Below are 23,628 nucleotides of genomic sequence, written 5' to 3'. Positions count from 1 at the left end.
CATACTTTCTGAAATATGTGAATCAAAATGTTTTGAAATTCACATTTTTCTGAATTTTGTAGTGCAGGCTTCCAGGCAATGTATACACTAGGGTCAAGTATGAAAATAACACACAAAAATGAATGATATTGGGGAAAACTGCTTTTCAAATATGTGTATAGCAAACACAATTGCCTGAGATTTATCCAGCATTATGTTGCCTTCCCTTTGTCAGGTATCTTGAGGTAAAGTTAACTATCCAATTTAACAGAGCTGCTAGGGGTGAGCATATGCTGCTTTGATCACTGAATTTCCTCCATATGCTAAAGAAATAAACTCCAGGTGGATAAAGCACCTGAAGCCATTAAAGATGCAGTGGCCATGTTTGTGTAAATGGATAATATAAATCAGATTTCACCTTCCTCCTCAAGGGCGTCAGTGGTTTTTAAAAGTTTGCGCTGCTTCACCCTTATATTTTAATCCTCTGGTGTGTGTCTTGTACTACTTAGCTGTTCCAGGACCACATTCTCCTCAAAGTCATCCTACATCACAAGTGGAGGTGAAGTGAGGGCTTTAGCCACTCCTTTTGCCCACTTGCTATCTGGATCCACTTCCTGTCCTCTCTTGCTCCTCAGTTATAAAGAATGAACCAACATCATTTTAAAGCAGGCTTTCTCAACCTCGGCCCTCCAGATGTTTTTGGCCTACAACTCCCATGATCCCTAGCTAGCAGGACCAGTGGTCAGGGATGATGGGAATTGTAGTCTCAAAACACCTGGAGGGCCGAGCCTGTTTTAAAGTATGTGTATGCTGGAAGCAGGGACATGGGTCATTTCCCTTGCATTGCAAACCATATAGTTTTGTTGCCCTGTTATAGCCACCTTGGTGCTGCTGATCACCTTTAAAGGTCTGGCTATTGTTCATCTCTTATAAGCCTGTTGTTATTGTCCAAGGAGTTTTATTGGCAGGGATACTGGAGTGGCTTGTCAGTTCCTGCTCCAGGTGCTACTAACATGAATTTGATCAAACTGTGGGAGGCAGTGGATGACAGGAGTGCCTGGCTTCCTCTGGTCCATGGGGTCACAAAGAGTCAGACACGACTAAATGACTAAACAACAACAACACTGTTCATCTTGGTTTTGCTGATTTGGTAGCCCTTGCCCTCCCTTTGCAGAGGCAACAGAGAAGAATGTAATAAGGGATAAATGCTCATTTTTTGGTTTATATGGAGCAAGCTCAACTCACTTTCTTTCGAAGGTCTTAAAGGAAAGACTAGGGGAGTACAAATTTACTTGCATACATAATTTCGGTGTCTATTTCAATTTTGTGTCAATCCAGGGATTTAGGACAGTTGGTTGCATTTTCTGTATTTTGTATCATAAAATGTCACCCTGCACTGAGCTGGTGTAATGTAGTGGTTAGGGTATAGATCTGGGTGTGGAGAAACTGAGAAAAACAATTTGCAATGTTGAAAAAAATTGTAGGTAGGTGGGTGGGACCACCAACATAATTTCCATATTTAGACTATATACATGAGGACAGCACATCCTACCATACATTACTACTGAATTCATTCTTGGAGTGTGGATCGTTATGTAGCCAAAATGATGCCATGTTTGCACAAGATGGAGGTATCAGTCGACCTGGGGGAACCCTAGGGTTCAAAAAAAATCTTTGTACCCGAAGTACAAAAATTCTATAGGAAAATGATTTGAAGGTGTCATGCATATCTCAGCCATCAACAGATGCTTAGAGGGGGTGGCCAAAGGCCCATCACAAATCCATCTATAGCTGCAGTCCTAACTATATTCCCCAGAAGTTAGTCCCATTGAATTTACTTGGTTTATTCCTAGGTAAATGGGGTTAGGATTATAGCCTTGCTACCTTAGTTTTAAGATTACAGCATCTAGCAACCAATAACTTCTACGCATAGAAAGTCAACAAACAACACAACAGACAAAAGACAATGCAATGAGGCCATGGGGGGGGGGAGGAAGCAGCAATCATACATTCACAATTATGAAAATAATATAGATTGCTAAGAAATTTTTAATCTATTTACATATAATGTGTGCAACCTTTGATGTAGAGAACTAAAGTAAAAAGCATTCGTAACAAGAATCCATGGTTTGATTGTGGACAGAAATACACAGAAATGTGTGGACAGAAAGAAATGCACTCGATAGACGGTTTTCAACCAATCCAACCAACATCTCTATATAGCAGTGCAACTTCCCTGCTTGAAGCGCTTACCATACAGCTGTGGTTTTAACGTTCTTTTAAACCACAGTGGCAGAACGACTATTTGAATGACCTGACCAACGAGGCCTGAAAAGTTTATCGTCTATCTCTGTCATACAATTACAGCTTAATAACACCGTGCAGATTTCTTTTTTCTTTTTGCTGTGTTCAAAAGGCTCTACAGAGAACCTTGAACTTCTCTAGTGCAGAGATTTTTTATCGCTGTGTTCAAGTAAACCTGCTAAATGGCCACAAGTAGAGTACTTGAAACTGGTACTTTTCTGAATATGTTGATCTTTCAGATATTACTACACTAGTAAAAGGGTTATTAAATAATGTAGGTGAACACACTAGTGAAGTGTTTTGCTTCTATTAACAATACAACCTATTTCTCTAAAGAAGAAACATTTTACTTAGTTACTATACTATTAACCTCTTGCAGAACTTTTTATAATAGAGTTCCTTTTTAAAAGTTCAGCTTATTTGCAAAGGGTGGCAAAGATTCACACCATTTCTTACCCCATAATTGATGCAGTATTGAGGAACAGTTGAAACCTGGCCTAATGGGACTTAAGACCAAATGGCTGCAGATTCAACAAATTTATTTGAAATCAGTTTATTAAGGGACAAACCACCCATACTCTAATAGCCTTTGAGAATGTTGTGCTGGAAGCAGAGGGTGATTCCTGGAACACGGTGTGTAAAATATACTCCGCTTCAGTGGAAAAATCTATGGGTCTTAAAGTTGCATGGGAAAACTATATGGGGAGAAAATGCAAGTCAACCAGTGGAAATATATCTGGCAATCAAAGACAATTGAGTCCGGGTCGGCATATATTACAGAAAACTGATACATGTTGGTGGGTGTGTGGATTCCATCCAGCTATTGTTGAACAGCTGCAACTTGTCAATCTGAATTAAAAGTTTTGGTGGGAAGACCCAGCATACCCCATGGCTGACTGTGACTGATGATGCAGCTGCTGCCCCCCTGGAAGAGGATCCTCACCGGCCCCCTCTGGCTTTCCCACGGCCATGTTGGGCTGCAATCACTGCTGCTGTGGACAGTAGTACAGTGGTACATATGCTTCAGGTTACATACTCCGCTAACCCAGAAATAGTACCTTGGATTAAGAACTTTGCTTCAGGATGAGAACCGACATCGTGCTCTGGTGGAATGGCAGCAGCGGGAGGCCCCACTAGCTAAAGTGGTGCTTCAGGTTAAGAACAGTTTCAGGTTAAGAACGGACCTCCGGAACGAATTAAGTTCTTAACCTGAGGTACCACTGTAAGTGGTCTTTTCATCCTTGTAGTTCTACCCAGCATTGAGAAATCCATATTTTCCCAACTTCTCACTTCTTATTTAATTTTTCTAAGACATGAAGAATATTTTTTTTGAATTTTGACACCCAAATGCCATAAATATTTTAAACAAAAAGTAATACCCATTTGTGTTCTTATCAAGTTCTGAGCACTGCAACTTAAATTAATGTAGAGGGATTCCAGTTCATTTATTTATTTATTAAAAATAAACCTACACCCTCTCCATAGTGATTAATTTCCACAATCATTTCTGGGTCTTGTAGTATGAGAGCTATATCATCCACAAAGAGACTCGGCAGATGCTCTTTGCCACCTAGAGTATAAGCTTTTCCTTTTTTTATTAGCTCTAAGGACAATACAAACAGTGGGGAAGACAGAGGACATGCTGTGCTTTTTAACTTGTTCATAAATGATCTAGAGTTGCAGGTGAGGAATGAGGAAGCCAAGTATGTTGATGATACCAAATGGTTCTGAGATGTTAAAACAAAATGGGATTAAGAAGAGCTCTGAAACAATGACTCCAAACTGGGTGAATCAAAATTTATTTTAAAAATTGCCAGAAAACCCTTTTTGATTAATGTTCTTAAATAATTCCCATTTATTAGGCTCAGTTGTCTTCTTAAGTGCAGCCATATCTGCTATGCTAGCAAGTGTTCAATTTAAAAATGAAGTGTAAGCATAATCCCTGATTCTTGAATTCAGTATTCTCCATACGTCCCAGAAATCATGTTTTGGATCAAGAAAACCAAGGCTTGCCTAAGTGCCCCTTGTCTTGTCAACCTGTCCTGAGTCTACTGGATCATATATTTGGTTTAAGTCATCCCCATCAGAAGGTCCACTTCCTTGAATTTCTCTTAATTTTTTAAAAGGGAGGAGAGAAAATCGAGTTGCTGGTTTTACTTGGTCAATATATCAAAGCAAAGGCAATTTTACATCCTCCCTAGTCACCCTTGATAAATACAGATCTACCTGCCTGGGTCCCTACAGGCTTCTTTGCAATTAAAGGGGAAAGATTTTGCCAAAACGATTGCTGTTTCCCAGGATTTTTAATTAGCTGGAGTGGTGTAATGGGAAACAAAGGATCAGTGCTTTAGCAATCTCTGCGAGTTATGTCTCTCGCAGAAATATAATGTGGGGGAATCTTTTTAAAATAAATTTAAAACTCTGTCTCTTCTTAATTGAATCCTCTAATTCCATAGCATTCATTGTTAAGTACCATATTTTTCGCCCCATAGGGCGCACCGCCCCATAGGACGCACCTAGGTTTCTTGGGGGGAAAATAAAGGGAAAAAAATTATTTCCCCCCCCCAGGTGCGGGGCTGGCGTGGGGGAAGCCCGAACTTCCCCCAACCCCAGCCCTGAGAACAGCCTGCTATCCACAAGCCTAGGGAGCCCGGCGGGAAGTCGCGCCGGTCTACCCAGGCTTGCGGAGAAGCCCGGGACTGCAGGCAGCTCTGCGCACCCTTTGGGAGACCGGTGTGAAGTCGCGCCGGTCTCCCGAGGGTTGCGCAGAGCTTCCTGAAACCTGGAGAGCGACCCCTCTCACTCTCCAGGCTTCAGCGAAAGCCTGCATTCGCCCCATAGGACACACACACATTTCCCCTTCATTTTTGGAGGGGAAAAAGTGCGTCCAATAGGGTGAAAAATACGGTATTTAGTCATTATTGTGATCACACACACAGTACCTACTCATTTAATTTGTCAAAAACAGACTGCATTGCTTGCCCAAAGAAAAACACATAGTATATACTGATACTTCATTCCACATTTCATCAGTTCTTGGTGAAAGAGGACATCATAAACCTAGATGTTTTTGAAGTTGGATCTCCCTTGCCAAGTGTCTGCTTTCTTCATGCACTTAGTATAGTCTTCCATCTGCTCTCCTTGATTTACTTGATCAGGATGTAATCTTCCAACTCTTCCTCCTCTCGTGGAACCTGATCAAGTAGACTAGTTCTTACCTGGTTTTAAGTGGAACTTTCTTAAATGAATGTATCTTGGGATCCAAGCCAACGTAGGCAAACTGTTATAAAGCAGTACATAAATAAGTGTTGCTTCTGTCTAATTGGATTAGTCTTAGGTTTAAAATTAGCTCTTCATTCCAGTTTTCCTTTTGCTATCTGTTAGAAATGAATGCATAACCTGTTTATATATGTGTGTGTTCTTGGTCCTCAGTGGATGCTTGAATTTGAACCAATGGGGTGTGGCTAAAAATTAAATATATTATTTCCCAGTATCATGGCTCAAACAAATATTGCATCTTTCCACATCCTGTGACTAGGATTGCCTCAAAACAGGGGGAAAAAAATCAGTATATTTTCAGCTGTGAAATTTTTGAGGGATGCACAGAATTCCACATTGAGTCCATGTTGAGTCTCTCATTGTGCCAGTTCACAGTAGATTTGCCTGACAAGGCAGGGGTGCCAACTTAAATAAAATATTGTGGGGGCCCTGGTAAGTCCTGCCCCACCACATAACTGATCACATGATGAATGGGAATGCCCATCAACTTTGTGAGGGCCCAGCCCCCTCAAATATTTTATTGTGGGGGCCAAAGCCCCCCTGGCCCCTAGGAGTTGGCACCTATGTGACTATGTCAGGAATGTGATCAGGTCTAGCAGCTTCCATGCTACTGTTCTGACTCAGAACTTACTTCTCTGCCAGGGAGTGATGGAAAACTCCATTTACTTTATGTATGTTGTTAAATTCACATGAGCATACCCAATAAAAAAAGGTAGCAACACTAGGGAAGCACTAATTATTTCACCAGTATTCACTGGGCCTGTAGTCCTTTTGCACGCCTCATGTGCAAATTGCGAGAGACACAGAGAGATTTGTATTATGTTAATTAAAAATAAATGAGGTTTCGGTTTTGTGGAAGGTTAGTCAACCTTCGTGTTGGTAAAGTGCCTTAAGGATAGTAAGCCCACCATGATAAATCAGTTTTTCTCTCAGAAATCAATTAATACTGAAAGCAGAAGATTGGAAGTGGGGCAAAAGAGTTCAATCTGATCACCGCATTCCTTTTATGCTGCCTTGAATCCAAGTAGAAAGTGATGTTCATATTTTTTATGCTAATGTATTTGCGTCAGACATCTGAGTAATAAACTAGAAGAACTGAACATTCTCACTGGTGAGAAACACTTCAGTATAGTACATGTCATTGGCACCAGGCAAGTTGATTACCATAACACAAAGGGACGCACAAAACATTCTGGTGGCATCTTAAAGGGTAACAAGATTTGTTATGGCACACGCCTTCATGAACTAGAGCTCATTTCATAGGATGCATGAAGCGTTAGCCTCAGATACCTTCAAGTATCCTTCATGCTTTTGATGAAGTGCATTGTAATCCACAAAAGCTCATGCCACCACAATAGATCTAACTTTTAAGGTGCCATTAGACTTTTTTTACAGCAAACACAGTAATCACAGTGATCACTACTGGCAGCGGTGGAGCAAGCCGATCGGGCGTCTGGGGGAGTGTGCGTGCCCTGCGCCCATGGGCGGGGCCAGCTGCCCATGGGGGCAGGGCGAGCAGGGTCAAGATGCTCCGCGGGGCCTCCAAGCAGTCTGCCTGCCTCCTCCCACTCAGCTGCCCTACAGCTGAGGGGGAGGCAGGGGGCGGACCGTTTGGGGCAGTGGAGAGCCTGCAGGTGCCCCAGCCACCACATCACTCCCAGGAGAGACGCATGGCTTGGACGTGCTGCAGGCTCTGTGTTGAGTGCTGCCTGGCATTTTGTCACACACACCCCGGGTGGTGACAGCCAGGGTGCACCACCCCTACTGCACCCTCCCTCCGCCCCTGACTACTGGACTTCTGTTTGGAAGGGGAGAGCAGACAAAATATAGTGCTGCTTCATGGACCATTTAACAGACATTAATAAAAAGTTTACTGCATCTCTCAGGTGATATAATATGTTCATTCTTTCACCATGCTCAGTTTATAAACATGGACTAGAAAAGTGCATCCAATGGAACAGGACCTTAGACACGTTCGAAGCACAGCTTTATAGTTTGTTGCTGCTAGTTCAGTGTTTGCAGCTGGCAAAGCATCAGGGTGAGTGAAACAGCTGAGCTATAAGAGGGGGCGCAGCACCCATTAATTATAGCAACATCTCAGGCTAATACGGGCACAGTGGATAGCCAAATAGTTGGATGCAGTGGGGTTCTTGTGACAATGATAGCATAAATGGTGAGTTTTATTCAGACATATTATATATGAAAAGATGAAGGATACATGTAGGGAATGAATAAATTTATCTTGGACAAAAGTGATGCTGAAAGGCAATTTTATAGCTATAAATAGGAAGGGGAGGTATTTGTGAAGCATAAACATTTTTATTCATTTTGTTTCAAAATGTGGTTGCCATAGTTTCAGTCAAGCCATCTATGGATCCGTAACTCTGTGATACAGTTATCACAACTACGGTAGTGAGTTTTTGTTTTGTTTTTTTAAAAAATTGAGATGTTGTTCAACATTTTCTTTGAGCTCTTACTGGAGAGCCAAACACATTTTTCCTTGGCCATTTCATGGAAAAGTTCATGTCTCTATGTCCTATTGATGAAGAAAGAGGATCTATGTATTTTTTATTTCACCTCCTTGTCAAAGGGAATACAAGATTTCCCCTCTCAAAATAGTAATAAAAAAAATCTTTGAACACAGTGAAGTGAAAAACAAGCCAATAAAAGTGAATGATTTTAGGGAATATAAAGCAAGCGTCACTGAACACACACATTGTTACCTCTGCTAAAGTGGTTGCTGGCAATATTGGAAATATAGATTTCTCCCTTTTTTAAAAGAAGAAAGAATTAAATGTTTGGGCAGAGAACACATTAAAAGTCCCTTGCTATTGCTCATTTCCTGGTAGAACAAGATGAACCTAAAACTTTCATCTCTGATTCCACCCCCCCCCCAAGACATCCATATTGTATATATAAAGTAATTCAGTCAAATTTGATGCCAGTCAAATACTGGCAGATGGAATAGAATGGAAATGCTTGCATTTTGGTTTTCATTTTTCATAGTAGCAAGATAGAGCTTGGGGCAGATAGTGTTACACAATGGGACATGTGCAGAGGGAATGTTTTATTTGCAGGAGTCAGATAAAAAAGGCACAAGAAAAAGCAAGACACCTTGAAAACAGGCTCTTTGGCTTGAAACATTCCCTTTTCCTAGGCATTTGATAAGATTAGCAGCAGCATTTTAATGCCCATTGCTCCAAATACGCACATTTTGCAAGCACCATGCATTATTTTGTAATCATATAATGTGTTATGGTATGCTACTGTCATGAACATATACATTTTTGCATTCATATATATTCCACTAATATATACCTTATGTACACATTATCTGGTTGCGTCGTAAAACAGTTGTGCACTGCTTTGCTATATTTTGAGAAAGGCAGTATAGAAATCTTTTAACAAATAGGTAAGTCCACTGTAGTGCAAACCAACCAATTCTTGATGGAGGGAGGCATATCCTTCTAGCTGTTGCTCCCATGGGTTACTTTGGGCAGATGCATAGCTCCAGGATCTATTTCTCAATTCCACAGGCTGGCCTTGGAACATGTGAAGTAATAGCAGCGTGTCCCACTCCATGCATATGCAAAATGCTCTTCTCTCATTGATAAGTGTAACCTGCTTTTCACTGTTATGTGGACCCTGTGGACCCATGTTAAAATGTATTATTTCCAGGTAGGCATCAGTCTCAGCATCCCTCATTTTAGAAATCAAATATTGCTTCGGTCACTGTTGCATTATATTTATTTGTCTAGCAACAATATTTATCCCCTGCCTTTTGCTGAGCTGCCAAGGCACCTCACAATACTATTTTAAACAGCAATTACATACAACAATCAGGAACGCTAAAACAGCAGAAAAGTTAGAATAAAAGAGTAATGCATAACCCAATGGGAAAGTTTAAAAGCCATTGAAGTATGAGCACACAGAAAATATTTGAAACAAAATAGTGATGGAGCGAAGCAAATCGGCCTGGGAACTTTTGAAATTTTTCTTGACATGGTTGCTAGAATCAAGGATGAACTTTCAGATACTCAAAAACCTAACCTTTGTCTAGAGGTTCAAAGAGTGGTCATGTTTACTTTTTTAAAAATACACAACAAATAATTTCAGTATGAAATATGCTAGTTTAAGGCAAACTATAAGAGATGAGGTATTTTATTGTGATGTTTCCTTGCTTATATTCAGTGCTGGGCACGACTACTAGGGTTACAATGGAATAATATTTCTCTAGGAACTAGTCTAGAAGAGTTTAGAAAGTATTTGGTAGAAATTGACATATTTTCCCCTTTAAGCTCTGGACTGTAGTTTGAGTAAGCAGCAGTGCTGCATTTATGTATAGGGTAAGTAGGCTGAAACCTAGGGCCTCTAAATCTAGGTGGCCTCACCAGCCTGCCCGCTCCCCAGCAGACAACCTCCCCTTTCCCAAAATTGCAAACCCAAGACTTTACGAGAAGGCAGGGCAACTTGGGCCTCTAAATCCAGGGGGCCTTGCCAGCCTGCCCGCTCCCCAGCAGACAACCTCCCCTCTCCCAAAATTGCAAACCCAAGACTTTACGAGAGGGCAGGGCAACTTGGGCCTCTAAATCTAGGGGGCCTCACTAGCCTGCCCGCTCCCTGGTGCCACAGTCTCCCCTCTCCCAAAATTGCAAACCCAAGACTTCATGCAAGGGCAGAGCAACTCAGGCCCAGCAACTATGAGACTCAGGGCTAGCCAGTAGGGCCCCATTAGAAGAAATGGGACCCAACTTTAGTTTTTTGTTTTCATAGGGCCCCAGTCCCCAGTCAAAACCTGCAAAATCCTATAGATATAAATAAAATTCATCAAGGTTGCCCTGGTGCGGGGGGGGGGGCCCTTAGGAGCTGCACGCGGGCCCCAATTTGGCCAAATTGCTCCAATTGCCTTAAGGTCAGCCCTGATGAGACTGTGCAGGGGTTGGACTGACAAGCCCTGCACCTTCTAGTGTCACTATTCAGAGTACAGACTCAAGGACTTGTTATGGAAATAAAGAGGGGGGCACTTATTGGAAACCAGTTTTGTCACCTCCCCCCCAAAAAAACCTGGGACGATGAGCCCAGCCACCTTTCATTCACAGTCACATAAGCACTACACTACAGCATGGCCACAAACCTGTACATTCAACTGCTGAAATACATACCCGTAGTGTGTTTGCAACCTGCGACCCGCACGTCTGCGCATGTGCAGGTCGCGATTCGGCACTTCTGTGTATGCGCAAAGCGCAATTTAGCACTTCTGCGCATGCGCAACTGCCAGAACCCGGAAGTAACTGTTCCGGTACTTTTTGGCGCAGTGTGCAACATGAAATCGCACAACCCAAAGAGTCTGTAACCCGAGGTATGACTGTAAAACCCAATACTGCTTAAAATAAAAGTATCTTTTAAAAGCATTCTATCTTTGGGCAGAGATTTAACATTTTGGACAGAGATTTATCATTTCCCCATCCCTTTTATCTTCTATGCTTTTTATTGGCGTGCTTTCCAATAGCAAAGGGACAAATAAAGAGAGAAAACCAGCTGCCATTTACTAAATAGAAGAAAGCAGTTTCTGTGACTGGCAACTACAAGTTTTACTGCTTCTGGCAACATCCAATGTGAATTGAAGAGTCTGGGCACTAGCCTGAACAATATGAAATTCATATTTGTGTGCTACATAAATTTAGTCTCATCTCATCCCAAGGCCTCAACTGTTCAACTGCGATAACACTTTTTCAACCCCAAAAAGTGACTCTCATCTTTCATGTTTTCCGTAAAGTCAAGTGTTGAGTCCACTCAAAAGTCCGCACATGATGAAAGAATATATGAGAACATGTCGGCATCACACAGCTTCACCCTCTCCCCTGAAGTGCAATTGGGAAGGTAGTACTTCATTGTATGAGAGAGCCATTTTTTAAAAAAATTAAAAATCATGTTCAGAAAAGTTGAAGGAAGAAGACTGGAGAGTGTGAAGGTTGTCAAGTCTGTGCACATTCTACCACATCCTCTGCACCTTCTGCATCAATCATTATTTTACTATTGTCTCTCAGCTTGGGCAAATGTTAACTGAAACGATCAGCCAAGTGGGAAATTGGATTCTGAGTGTTAATAGGAGAGAGGAAGCTGCATATCTGTTTCCTGACATACGTAAGCCCTTTAATATACCTAAGGAGTCTAAGAATGCGTTGAAGTGTTTCGTTCTTGTGTCCTGGCTGAATACATTTAAACAACAAAAGTGGAAATTATTTCCTTCCTTTGTGAGCTAATGCATTACAGGAAGTGTTTGCCCTGAGAGGTCAGGAACTGCTCACAAACTTACACAGAGACGACAGACAAAGGATGGAGGCAGGAAGAGAAATATTATCTCCATTTTTTCATAGATGCAACACTTTGTGTAGAGCAGGGATGGTGAACCTATGGTTCTCCAGATGTTGTTAGATTCCAGCTGCCACCAGTCTCAGCCAGCATGGCCCACGGTCAGGGGTGATGGGCTCTGGAATCTAACAACAGTTATAAGGCTTCTTGTCTCTGAAGCAGGGCTAAGATATAAAATGCCACCGATTAGCACCATATAGATGCAATCCAGCAGCACAAACAAGTAACCGTTTGCCACCCAAAGCCAAAGGCCTGCTTCATACATCTCCATTCAAAGCTTTACAACCATGGGATCAAGTGGCAACTTATATGAATGAGCTATACAGTGGTACTGCGGGTTAAGTACTTAATTCGTTCCGGAGGTCCGTTCTTAACCTGAAACTGTTCTTAACCTGAAGCACCACTTTAGCTAATGGGGCCTCTGGCTGCCGCTGTGCCGCCAGAACACGATTTCTGTTCTCATCCTGAAGCAAAGTTCTTAACCCGAGGTAATATTTCTGGGTTAGCTGAGTCTGTAACCTGAAGCGTATGTAACCTGAAGCGTATGTAACCTGAGGTACCACTGTAATATATCAAAAGCTACAGGTAGAACTTTTGCAGTGCTTGTCATTGACATCAGTTCATTCACCAGCTGCAGGCCCTGAAATGTTGAGTAATGTGGAGATATGTGAACCAGATCTTAGAGTAGAATTCTTAACTCTTAGCCTCAGACTTTGGAAATATGACTTCTTGATTGATTGAAATCAAACCTTTATTAGGCATTGTGCAAATAAAACCATAAAAGAGAAAATAGCATGTAAAAGCCTTGAGATATATATGAAAAGGCAGCAGTTAGCTATACATATATATATATATACATATAGAATCAGTGGTTTTCCTTGTTAACCTGCTCCTTGGAGGGCTGCTACCAAAAACTCAGCTACCCCCGCCGTTACCCTTTGGTCAACGTCGGATAGGCAGAATCCCACACATTCACCTTGCTGGGGTTCCAGACCACCCAAAAGGGGGGACAGCACGCGTTGACGGAGCGTACTGTACAATGGGCAATGGAAGAGAATATGTTCTACAGTGTCCGGGACATTCATAGAACATCTGCAGAATCTCTTGTTTCTAGGGATATTTTGATATCTTCCCCAGACAAATGCTGAGGGAAAAACATTCAACCGGGCCAGCATAAAAGCCCTACGTTGGGCTGGGATTATTAATTTAGTGACGTAATTGGCTCTGTTATCTAAGATATTTAAGTCATAGAATATGGGGGAGCAAATTTTGTTTACAGCTGCCATAATATTTTGTCTCTCGACATCCTTTAGTCTAGTTAGGATATTATGGAAAATGTATTGCTCATTGGAATTGTACAGGGGCTCCAGCTCGATGCCTAAAGATTCAATCTTTTTTTCGAGAAGCTGATACCATCTTGATTTATAGGAGTCTTTGAGCAAATCAGCGAGCAGGCTTGATGGAGAGCAGCGAAAATGGCAGCGTAACCAGTACTTTATTGAGGTGGACCAGGCCCAGTATTCCATTGTGTGTATGCCTATTTCTGCACACATTGTTTCATATTTGATCACAGCTGGGAGTCCAAGAATACGTCTCAAAAAGCTGGAGTGAATCTTTTTTAAATCACTGTTATATGCTTGGACCCATAGCGGGATTCCATAGAGTGTCTGGGCTTGCACTTTTGTTTGAAATATCTGATTGGCCGCAGGAATAAATTGATTACCTTTCTGATGATAAAAACGGGCAACTGCTGATGAGGTGCACTTTGCCTGTTTTATGGTGTTTGTGCGATGATTTGCCCACCCTAAATTGCTCTGGAATAAGATTCCCAGATACCTATAGATTTTTACTTGTTGGATTTCTTGCCCTCTTATTTTCCATTTCTCTAGTTTCCAACCATTCGAGAAGACTAAAATTTTTGTCTTCTCATAATTTATAGAGAGTTTATTACATTCACAGTAAAGGATCAGAGAAATATGACTTCTTATAAATATATCTATCTGACAAGTGGAGTCTGGTGTACAATTTCACTGTTTCAGAAAGAGTAGAAAGCAGGGACATAGCATGGGAGTGTTTCTGGGGCGATGGTCCCAGGCACATTTTTCTGGGGAGTGCTGGCAGGGCAGTGTGAGGAGGACACCACATCACTGCACCCCCCTCAGGCTCCCAAAACTAGCCACACAATGCTTTAGATACTGGCCATCCTTTCTGATGCTTCATTTCTACTTGTCACTTTGAGCAAACTTTTAGAAGTGGTTAGTTAAATGCTAAAAACAGGCAGACTGACAATGGTTACTCAGAAGTAAGCCCCACTGAGTTTAGTCAGAATTACTCCCAGGGGTAGGATCGAAAGACCCTGACCCAAAAGGTCACATTAGCAGATATAATCCAACTTGAAACGGAAATCTTCTAAAGCTGTGGCTGAACCAATGGCCAGAATCAAGTTCCACTGAGATCAGTTCCAATTTATTTAGACATGGGATATTAGAGAAATATAGCAAACATCAGATTTACAGTGCAACGCTATACAGTGGTACCTCGGGTTAAGAACTTAATTTGTTCTGGAGGTCCGTTCTTAACCTGAAACTGTTCTTAACCTGAAGCACCACTTTAGCTAATGGGGCCTCCCACTGCCACCACGCCACCGCTGCACGATTTCTGTTCTCATCCTGAAGCAAAGTTCTTAACCCGAGGTACTACTTCCGGGTTAGCGGAGTCTGTAACCTGAAGCGTTTGTAACCCGAGGTACCACTGTAGATGTTTTCTCCCAAGTCCCATTGTGTTGAAGAGTTTAGTGTCTTTGGCATCAGGCAAAACCCTTTTTGTTCTCTCAGGCTTTTAGAACCTGCGTCTTATTTTAAAGTCCTCTGTTTTTGCAGCCTTTATATTTGTTCTTATTCCTTGGCATTTTAAAGCTATCTCTCCTGCTTGTTGTGGTTTTAGCTTCCTTATTAATTGTTCAATTTCTGCTTGGATTTTTGTGTTTTTATGCTTTAATATTTCTCTCCTTTGGTACAGAGTGCATTTCCTGCTGGTTATCTGAACAAGCTGAGTGAATAAAGTAATGAATAAAACACATCTTTGAACCTATGATTGCATTTCCCTGCACATTTACTCAGGAGTAGGTTCTAGTTAATTCAGTGGGATTTACTTTGAGTAAAGATGTACAGGATCAGGCTACGTAACACAGCAAGCAAAACAGTCTGTTTTGTTGGAGCTTTGTATTAAACCAACAAAAGCAATTGGAATAATTTTCCTTCTACTAACTAATCTTATCATTAAACGCTGCCTTTTCATGGGTTGTTTAATCCAGGCAAACAATTCCTTAGTTTATGTGTTTGATAAAAACTCTTTTATCAACCTAGTTCATTATTAAACAGGATTTGGGGAACATGTCCTGAATTGCAGGATCACCTCCCAGTTGGACCATCTAAACTCCACCATTCTCTCTCTGTGTGTGAAGTATAAACTAGTGTTTAATAATTTAAACCTATACAAATTAGCACTAATGAATACAGTGCAAACACTGTATTTTCATTGGATCATGGTGTGTGGTCAGCAAGTGGCTCATTGTGGTTACAACGTATGTCCTAATAAAGTGCCTGTACACATATGAAGATTGAACATGTTAGGTAGCTGTGCTTGCAGGTTAGATTTATGTTTGTGTAATTCTTCCTATGTGGCATTTGTAATCCTTTGCTTCTTTTTACCCTGTGGCTAAACGTTGACTTGTCCCTCTACAAACTTAAGGGCTCCTTCCATTTATGGAGGGAACCAGGATCGAGTGGAAGTTTCCCACTGGAGGAAGAAGCAATCAAGGTGCTTCCAGGTGCATGTTTATTGTGGGATCAGTGCTTCTTAAGCATTCAAGTTTCTTGAAGTATTCAGCTGACATCAATGACATTCAAATGCTAGCCCACATCCCCCACCCCCAAAGATATAGAAGCCTTCTTTTTTCCTGGCCTCCCAATATCTGCCTGTTCAGGCTGGAGTCTCAGGTACTCTTACTTGACACATAAGTCTCAAACTGTAATCAGGTGTTCTATTTCATCATTCCATCATCACCTGAGAGAAGACAGTGTGGCCGAGACACTTGCTCCATCAGCAAGTAGAAGGGATATGTTCTGCAATAGGAAGCCTTTTCTACTGATGTAGGCTCTCCATCTACTGTAGAGGCCTGATTTCCAGGGTTGTAGGTTACCCATGCATGGTGCCTACACAGGTACAAAAGCTTCTTCACTGCCAAAGTTATCCTTCGAAATCATGGAGGACAAGCAGGTGCAGATCTAATACACTTGTATTCACCCTGCCATCATGGGTTGATTTGACTCTGGAGTAGAATGCCTGAATAAGGCTATATTAGCTTGGTAAGACTTACTTATGAGTAATCAGATATGGCTGAACATTCTGTGTGTGTGTTGTAGATGGTGTGTTCCCTTTCCTGATCAGCTTGTAATTACATCACCTTTGGCAAGAGATTGGCAGAGAGAGGGGAGAGGGAAAGAGTTCTGAACTTTAGTCTGCTGACCTTGTGATAACATTGTACTGACATTGGACACAGAATTGTGTTGACTGCAAAACTGTGATGCAGGAGTGTGATAAAGGTACCACTCACAGATTGATCTGGCAGGAATACTGAAGGGTAAGAACAAGAGTTATCTAAAAGATTTGTATTGCTTTAATCCACAGTCTATTAAGGGGTTCATTAAAATGTTTCATAGATAAACGTTCCTTCCTAATCTTTCGGCTTGTAGGCTTTCCAAATGGGGCATTCACTGCTTTGTAGTCTAGTCCTAGACCTGCTTACCTGCAGGTGAGTCTCATTAATTTCAATGGGATTTGCCTCTCCCATGAACATACATTGGACCACAGTCTTGGTCTGATGCTTATCGGTGCATGCAATGAAGGACCAAACACAATGCCTTAAGGACTTTTGAAAATAATTAAGAATGGGAAAAGAATGTACCTTAGCATCTCTTTTTAAAAGTGTAAATAATGTCTCGCTGAATATAGATAAGAGCTCATCATACTAACTCACCAAAACAGTTTGCATTAAAAAAAATCATGGTAAAAGAGGAGAGAATAATTGTTTATCAAGATATCTTCCTGCCACTACCTTATCCCAAAGTCCTAGGGCAGGTGATAAAATATACCCTTGCTTACAAGAGAAGCAGTAAGAGAAGCTAAAGTGAAGAAACTCCCTTTTGGATAGAGGAGCAGGAGGAGGTAGCAATGATTGGAGGCTCTAGCGGAATATCTTTTGGTGCTATGGATTCTGGGACTAATAGATATGGTTGCTCGTGGAAAAAAACCCGCAATTTTAACTTCTCTTATTGCTTCCTTGTGCTCAGTAGTGTAGCACCTGGTGAACTTTTGTGGAGGGAGTTTTCGCAGGCATATCGAACTATGCTTCCTTGAATGCTCCTTGAGCAGGATCAGAGAGAACACAGTCTGGTTTTCAGATTGCTTTATGCAGGGTTACGTTCACCCTTCGGGGCAGGTATGGATTTGGGTCCACTCTCAAAAGATACATTCATCTCTGCCCCAACATAAATTTCTTCACATTGGGCAGGAAAATGCCTCGGCGTTGACAATAGTCTATGGATCAGGGTGAGCTGAACCCTGCATAAAGTGGTCTGGAAACCAAACTCTGCTCACCCTGATGCTGAGACTGCTCAGTTGGTAGAGCATGAGACTCTTAATCTCTGGGTCGGGGGTTCAAGCCCCACATTGAGCAGAAGACTCCTGCATTGCAGGGGGTTGGACTAGATGACCTTCGTGGTCCCTTCCAACTCTATAGTTCTATGAACCTGCTCATAAGCATTCAAGGAAGCGTGTTTGGATATGCCTAGGTTCCTTTGGAAGGAAGAAAAGACTACAAATGCAATGAATAAATAAATGCTAATATGCTTTCCAAAAGTACTGGGCATTGTAATGTGCTTTATATTCTTACAGCACAATTGTTTACATGTTTACTAAGAAGTAAGTCCTATTGTGTTCAGCGGTGCATTGTCCCAGGCAACTTTGCATAAGATTGCAGCAATTTTATCTTGCAAATGAAAAACAAGGGTTTTTGCCTACTCAGGCTCTATGTAGGGGGAAGGTTAAAAGCTAGAATAAAGAACTAGATAAAGTAAACTAAAATTGGTTGCATGCCAGGAGTTATTGCCTTCAATTGTTAACCTTTGGAAGTTAATATTTATTTATTTTATAAAAAATACTTGTATACCACGATTCCTCTCTCTCTCTCTCTCTCTCTCTCACACACACACACACACACACCAGAGCAGTGTACATCAATTATACATACACTATAAAAGCCACATAAGAATTTAAAATAGATCACAAACTATTATAAAAAAGTGTTTATCTTAATAATAATATTGTCTGCATAAACTTGTGTGACCCCTGTGGCTGTCAACTTGAATTTGAATCAGAGCACCAAACTAATGATGTCAGCATGCCAAACATCTGGGAAAACTGTAAATTTACTGCAGAAATACAAATAACACCACAAGTACAGTACAGACCACCATTATTTCCAGGGCAGCCATTATATAGCTGTCAGCAAGCATGATTTCAGGCTCCATCTAATGCTATTTATCAATTTTACGATTTGGTAAAGGAAAATAATAGTACTTGCATTCATTGTAAGAAAGATACAAACAAAACAAATCGATAGCAACAGGATATTAACACCAACAAGAAAAATGAATACAAATTTCAATAAATATGTACATGCAAGATTTATTTGGAACAACAAATGTTAAGGGTGCATGGCACAACACTCCTGGACCTATTTGTCGGTAGTTTAGCAGGTTTGTTACCCGGGGGCACGCCCCTCATGTCTGCAATTTCCAAACCAATTTCCCACAAAACACTAAGTGAGATTAAGTGGTTCCTTTTGCATGCCCAGGAGGAAACCCCCCAGCCCTGAGAGACCACCAGAAGGAATAATGTCTTGTGACAATGTGTTATGGAATTTAAAAATGGCCACAACTTTATTAAACCTTTCAGATGTAGGAAGATATTGGCTTAGGCATTGGGCATGTAACCCTCCCAGGCCCCAGCCAGGGAACTGGGGCTCCTCAGGGTGAATGGGATATGGGAGGGTTCACTGCAAGATGCTTGTGTACGCAGGCAGCCCACCCCATATACCTGCAATGGTGGGGAGTTCACTGACAACCTTTCAGGGACTCCCTTTTCACAATCCCCGCCTCCACTCAGCGCTGATAGGTTAACTGGGGTTTGGCGGGAACCCCCAATGACAAGCACAGGGAGGTGGGCCAGCCCATCCAACTGGTGAGCCAGGGTGCTGTGCTCGGTCCCGCAAAGGGCACCCACAAAAGGAGGTATGAGTGCTCATTTTTTACACACCCCAAACTATAACACCTTCCTTTGCAGGAAAACCACTGCAGCTATTCTTCTGAGAATTCAGTAGAGTTCATTCAGGGGTGATCATAGCTGAAAATTTAATTCCTTTCTCCCCCAAATCATTTCTGTTTTCTAGATGAATCAAGGTTTCTAGCTCCCAAGCCCCAAGATGTATTTGCTTATAATTTGGCTTATTCCACCTAGGGAAATACTCTCCTCCTGCAAAGAGGGGAGTGGTTGTGGTCGGGGCCAGACTCCGCCTCAAGCAGGGGGCGTTAGCCCCCTGCCTCCCACTCACCTGGCTGGCGCCCACGCCCACTGACAGGCATCCAACCAGGTGCCTGTGAGGGGGCGTGTATAGCAGCTTAAATCACTACGGCGCCATCTTCCCGGCCTCACTCGTCGTCGTCCCGTCGCGAGTTACCCACCCTCCACTCCCTTAGAGCTCAGGGTCTCAGTTTTCTTTTGGCCTTGCTATGGACCTTAGGTTGGTCACCCTGGTTGTCTGGGGGGCCTGGTAGGAATTTTTCCATTTGGCATTAGGTTTTTTGGTTTTTTCGCCTACCTCGTAGCAATCGTCACAACTTTCGTGGTATTGGTGGGTAGGTTAGGCATTGGAATAATGTGTTGTGGTGTGTCGAAGGGCTAGGTGTGGCCATCGCCTACGCCTTCAATTTTTGGGTATTCCGTTAAAGGAATCCGGTGGTCGTGTATTCTGTCCAATGCCTGAGTGGCGGGAGGCCATGGCACAACCCTCGGTGACATTAGGGGAGAGCTTATAGTTGGATTAGCATCAACAGGATCCACCTACTGGTGAATAAACCCCCCTTGTTTTAGACTCACCCCTCTCTGAGGGGGTAGAGTCAGCTGACATAATCCAATGCCTAAGCCAATACCTTTTCACTTGCTGTAATCAATAAAGTTGTGGCCTTTTCTTGCCCATTAGCCTTATATCACGTGTCCTTGTGTTTTCATTCCACTATGCGGGGACCGGGTCCTCGAACCACAAGGTTGATATGCCTACAAAGTTCATCCACTTCAGTTAGAAGGGGGGAAAAAGTTTTAACTGTTTTTTAAATTCCCCATAATAGTGGATGATCAAGAACAGAGTTTTGTTCTTAACAAAGCTGCTTGGGACCCAAAATACAAATCAAATCAGGCCACAGTGTGATGTGGAACTGATTGGATGGCTTCCCAAAAGTTCAGATTCAGATCTGAGCTGAATCTTATTCTTAGTGTTGTCCTAATATGCATCACTGAATCAACGTACAAAGATGTATCATATGGAAAAGAAAAGAAGGCATTGGAAAATTGATTCTGGTAACGGAGCCAAAAGGCACTTAATGGTGGCTGGGGAACTTTACCTTCAATCAATACACTAAATATCTTTGCTAGCTTTTGTAGAAAAGGAATCTTTTGTAGAAACAGAGTCTTCTGAAAATACATTTCTCCCCTCTCCACCAAGAATGAATAGTATGACAATCCTTTATTTTATTTCCAGTCAAGTGAAAATATTGATTATATCACAATAAGCGTGAGTAGGTTTGTTTGCTGTGGTTAAACAGATTAACAATAATTATAAGCCTCTTCTTTCAAGATGTGCTGTAGCTGCAGAGTCACCTGAATCCAGCCCATAACATTATGGCACCAGGAACCAATACCATCCCTAGTTCAGTAGTTTTAGGTTATCTGTATTGATGACTTTAAAAATATACCCATTCCACAGCATACACAGGAACATAGGAACATAGGAAACAGCTCTATACAGTTGTACTTCGGGTTAAGAACTTCATTCATTCTGGAGGTCTGTTCTTAACCTGAAACTGTTCTTAACCTGAAGCACCACTTCAGCTAATGGGGCCTCCCGCTGCTGCCGTACTGTCAAGCAATTTCTGTTCTCATCCTGAAGCAAAGTTCTTAACCTGAGGTACTATTTCTGGGTTAGCAGAGTCTGTAACCTGAAGCGTATGTAACCTGAAGTGTCTGTAACCTGAGGTACCACTGTACTGTGTCCACCCCAGTCAGTACTGTCTACTGTAACTGACAGTGGCTCTTGGTTTTTTTTGACAGGCAGCAGTCCTACCTGGAGATGCTGGGAGTTCAGGCTGGGCCCAAGAACAGCCACACAACATGCCATCCTTATGCCTTTTCTAATTCCATTCCAGAAACAAAGGTGCGATCACATTAAGAGTAAAAGGAATTACATCTTGCCAACAGAGCCTATGGCTGATGGTGCTTTGGCTATCATAGAACAATAGCAGCTGGCAGAGCAGCATGGGATGAGTTGTGTTGCTGACCTGGCCTCCCAACACTGCATGATGCAGCAGGGAGTAAGCTCATACTCTTGTTGCTGCCCTGTACCAAGCCCTTGCCCCCTCACCATCTCAGTAACCTGCAGCAACACACAGCACTGGGAAGCTGCAGCACAGTCCTGCCCCACCAGCCACTACTGCAAGATAATATACTGTTTGTGGTGCCACAGATCAGTGGCTTCCTGGAACAGGGATGCCCATCACTTTGCAAATGAGAAAATGGTCAATAACACCACCTATAATATGTAACAGATTTATTCTATAAAATAAGAGCCTTGTATAATGTTTAACTTTTTCCTAGAAGAAAATCTCTAGGCATTTTGTAAGAGCAATTCCAATGAAGTGATGACCAAGGAAGAGACTCAAGAGACATACTTAATGGCAGGACAGGAAATAGGGGGAAAAATAGCAAAAGTATTTTAGCTTTTGTACATTTTAAAATATGATTTCAAATTTTCATTGATTTTGTTGTTTTATCTTTCCGTAAACTGCTTTGAGAGGGTGTGTGTGTGTGTGTGTGTGTTTGTTTGTTTTTGTGGGTTTATGTGTTGTTGTTTTTACAATCAAGCTGTGTTTAAATTTTATGAAATAAGTAAAATAATAGTTTGGGGATGAGAGAGGTACCAGTGAGTGAGATGGCTTTTATGTAAATGTCTCCATGGCTTATTGAGTCTGAAAAGACTTCTGTAGCATCTTGGTTCCTTTATGATCCCTTCCAGTCACCTTGACTTATACCTCACAATGGTACAATATTAAATATAAAACTGTTCAGGCAACCTCTTTTGAAAACTGTACAGAGAGCAATCATGGTTATCAACTGAATCTTAAATGACAAAAATGCATAAGAACTCGAAGCTGGGCAGGCCGCAGGCTGCTACTGTTCTATGAGAGCCAAAGCACCAGGCTGGGGCTTCCTGTTATATACCTGCTGGGATTGACAAGGCATATGACCCTCACCTGAATGAATTATTCAAATTAGGCCTCAGGGTTTTCCTTACAATCCCCTTCTCAATGAATTAATCAATTTTAATCTAGCATGTAACTTCTCAAAACTTTCTTATTTGTTAATTCAAGCAACTACTGCTCTCACTTCATTACAAACAGTATTTCTACCTGCAACACACTTCAGCAAAACTGCTTCTCTTCCTTTCACAGATATTTTGTTTCCATTTGCAACTGTAGCTGCCTCTGATGAGTTATCATTTAACTCGGGGGGGGGGAGGGGGAGGAATTAGCATCAGACGTCATGTGCATGGAAGCTGCCAAATCAATTAAGCAGCTAGAAGGGTTACTGTTAATAACACCAGTTTTCCTATAACTTGATATTGCTGGATAGTTCTGATGAACTGCAAAAGCATTTTTAGCTTGCTTTCTGTTGCCATCCTAGAACTTTTCTTTATTAGTGCCACTTTGTTTTGTACAATTCATTGCAAATGAAGGAAAACAACTTTTCTGCTTGTTTATGTTGATAATATGATTTTGGTTACTGAGAACAAACAAGATTGTACAAAAACAAGATTGAGTGCAGGTCTGGCCAGGACATAGGCGTCCTGTGACAAATGTAACCTGTGTGCTTGCTTGCTTGCTTAACAGCTATTGAGAACTTCAAGGTCCCTGCTCTCCCTTCTTATGGTCTTTATATTGGACCTGGAGACTCCAATAGAGAGCATTCCATGTCAAGAAGGAGGGCAAGTGGGCACCCTATCAAATGACAGGGCAGGAGCTACACAGAGCAGGGGCTTTTCTCTGGTGGTGCCCATTGTATGGTTCGCTCTTCCCAGACCTCTTCTCTTTTGGCCTCTATTTTGGAGCTTTATAATTTAGGAAGACTTTGGAAGAACTGGTTGACAACCCTTATTAGTCGCTGACGTATGAGCGGATTTTATTTGCTGCTATTCTGGGCTCCTGGTGCACCAGGGTTTACACCAGCATAACAGAGTTGGCCAGGATGCCAGAAGGGATACAATTTATGAGCTTTCTCCATTATCTGCACAGCAGGGGGTGTTCA

General features: G+C 41.9%; 1 long non-coding RNA gene across 1 annotated transcript in view; it reads left to right on the top strand.

Annotated features, from left to right (window-relative positions):
• LOC308589780 overlaps positions 1-23,628 on the top strand; it is a 54,840-nt gene that overhangs the window by 23,795 nt on the left and 7,417 nt on the right. Inside the window, exon 2 of the long non-coding RNA XR_014009480.1 lies at positions 21,379-21,481. This is a non-coding gene — a long non-coding RNA (uncharacterized lncRNA). The remainder of the gene's footprint in view (positions 1-21,378; positions 21,482-23,628) is intronic.

Source organism: Podarcis bocagei (assembly GCF_964188305.1).
Source record: "Podarcis bocagei genome assembly, chromosome: 6".
Taxonomy (NCBI): Eukaryota; Metazoa; Chordata; class Lepidosauria; order Squamata; family Lacertidae; genus Podarcis; species Podarcis bocagei.
This window is presented reverse-complemented; position numbering and strand designations above follow the sequence as displayed.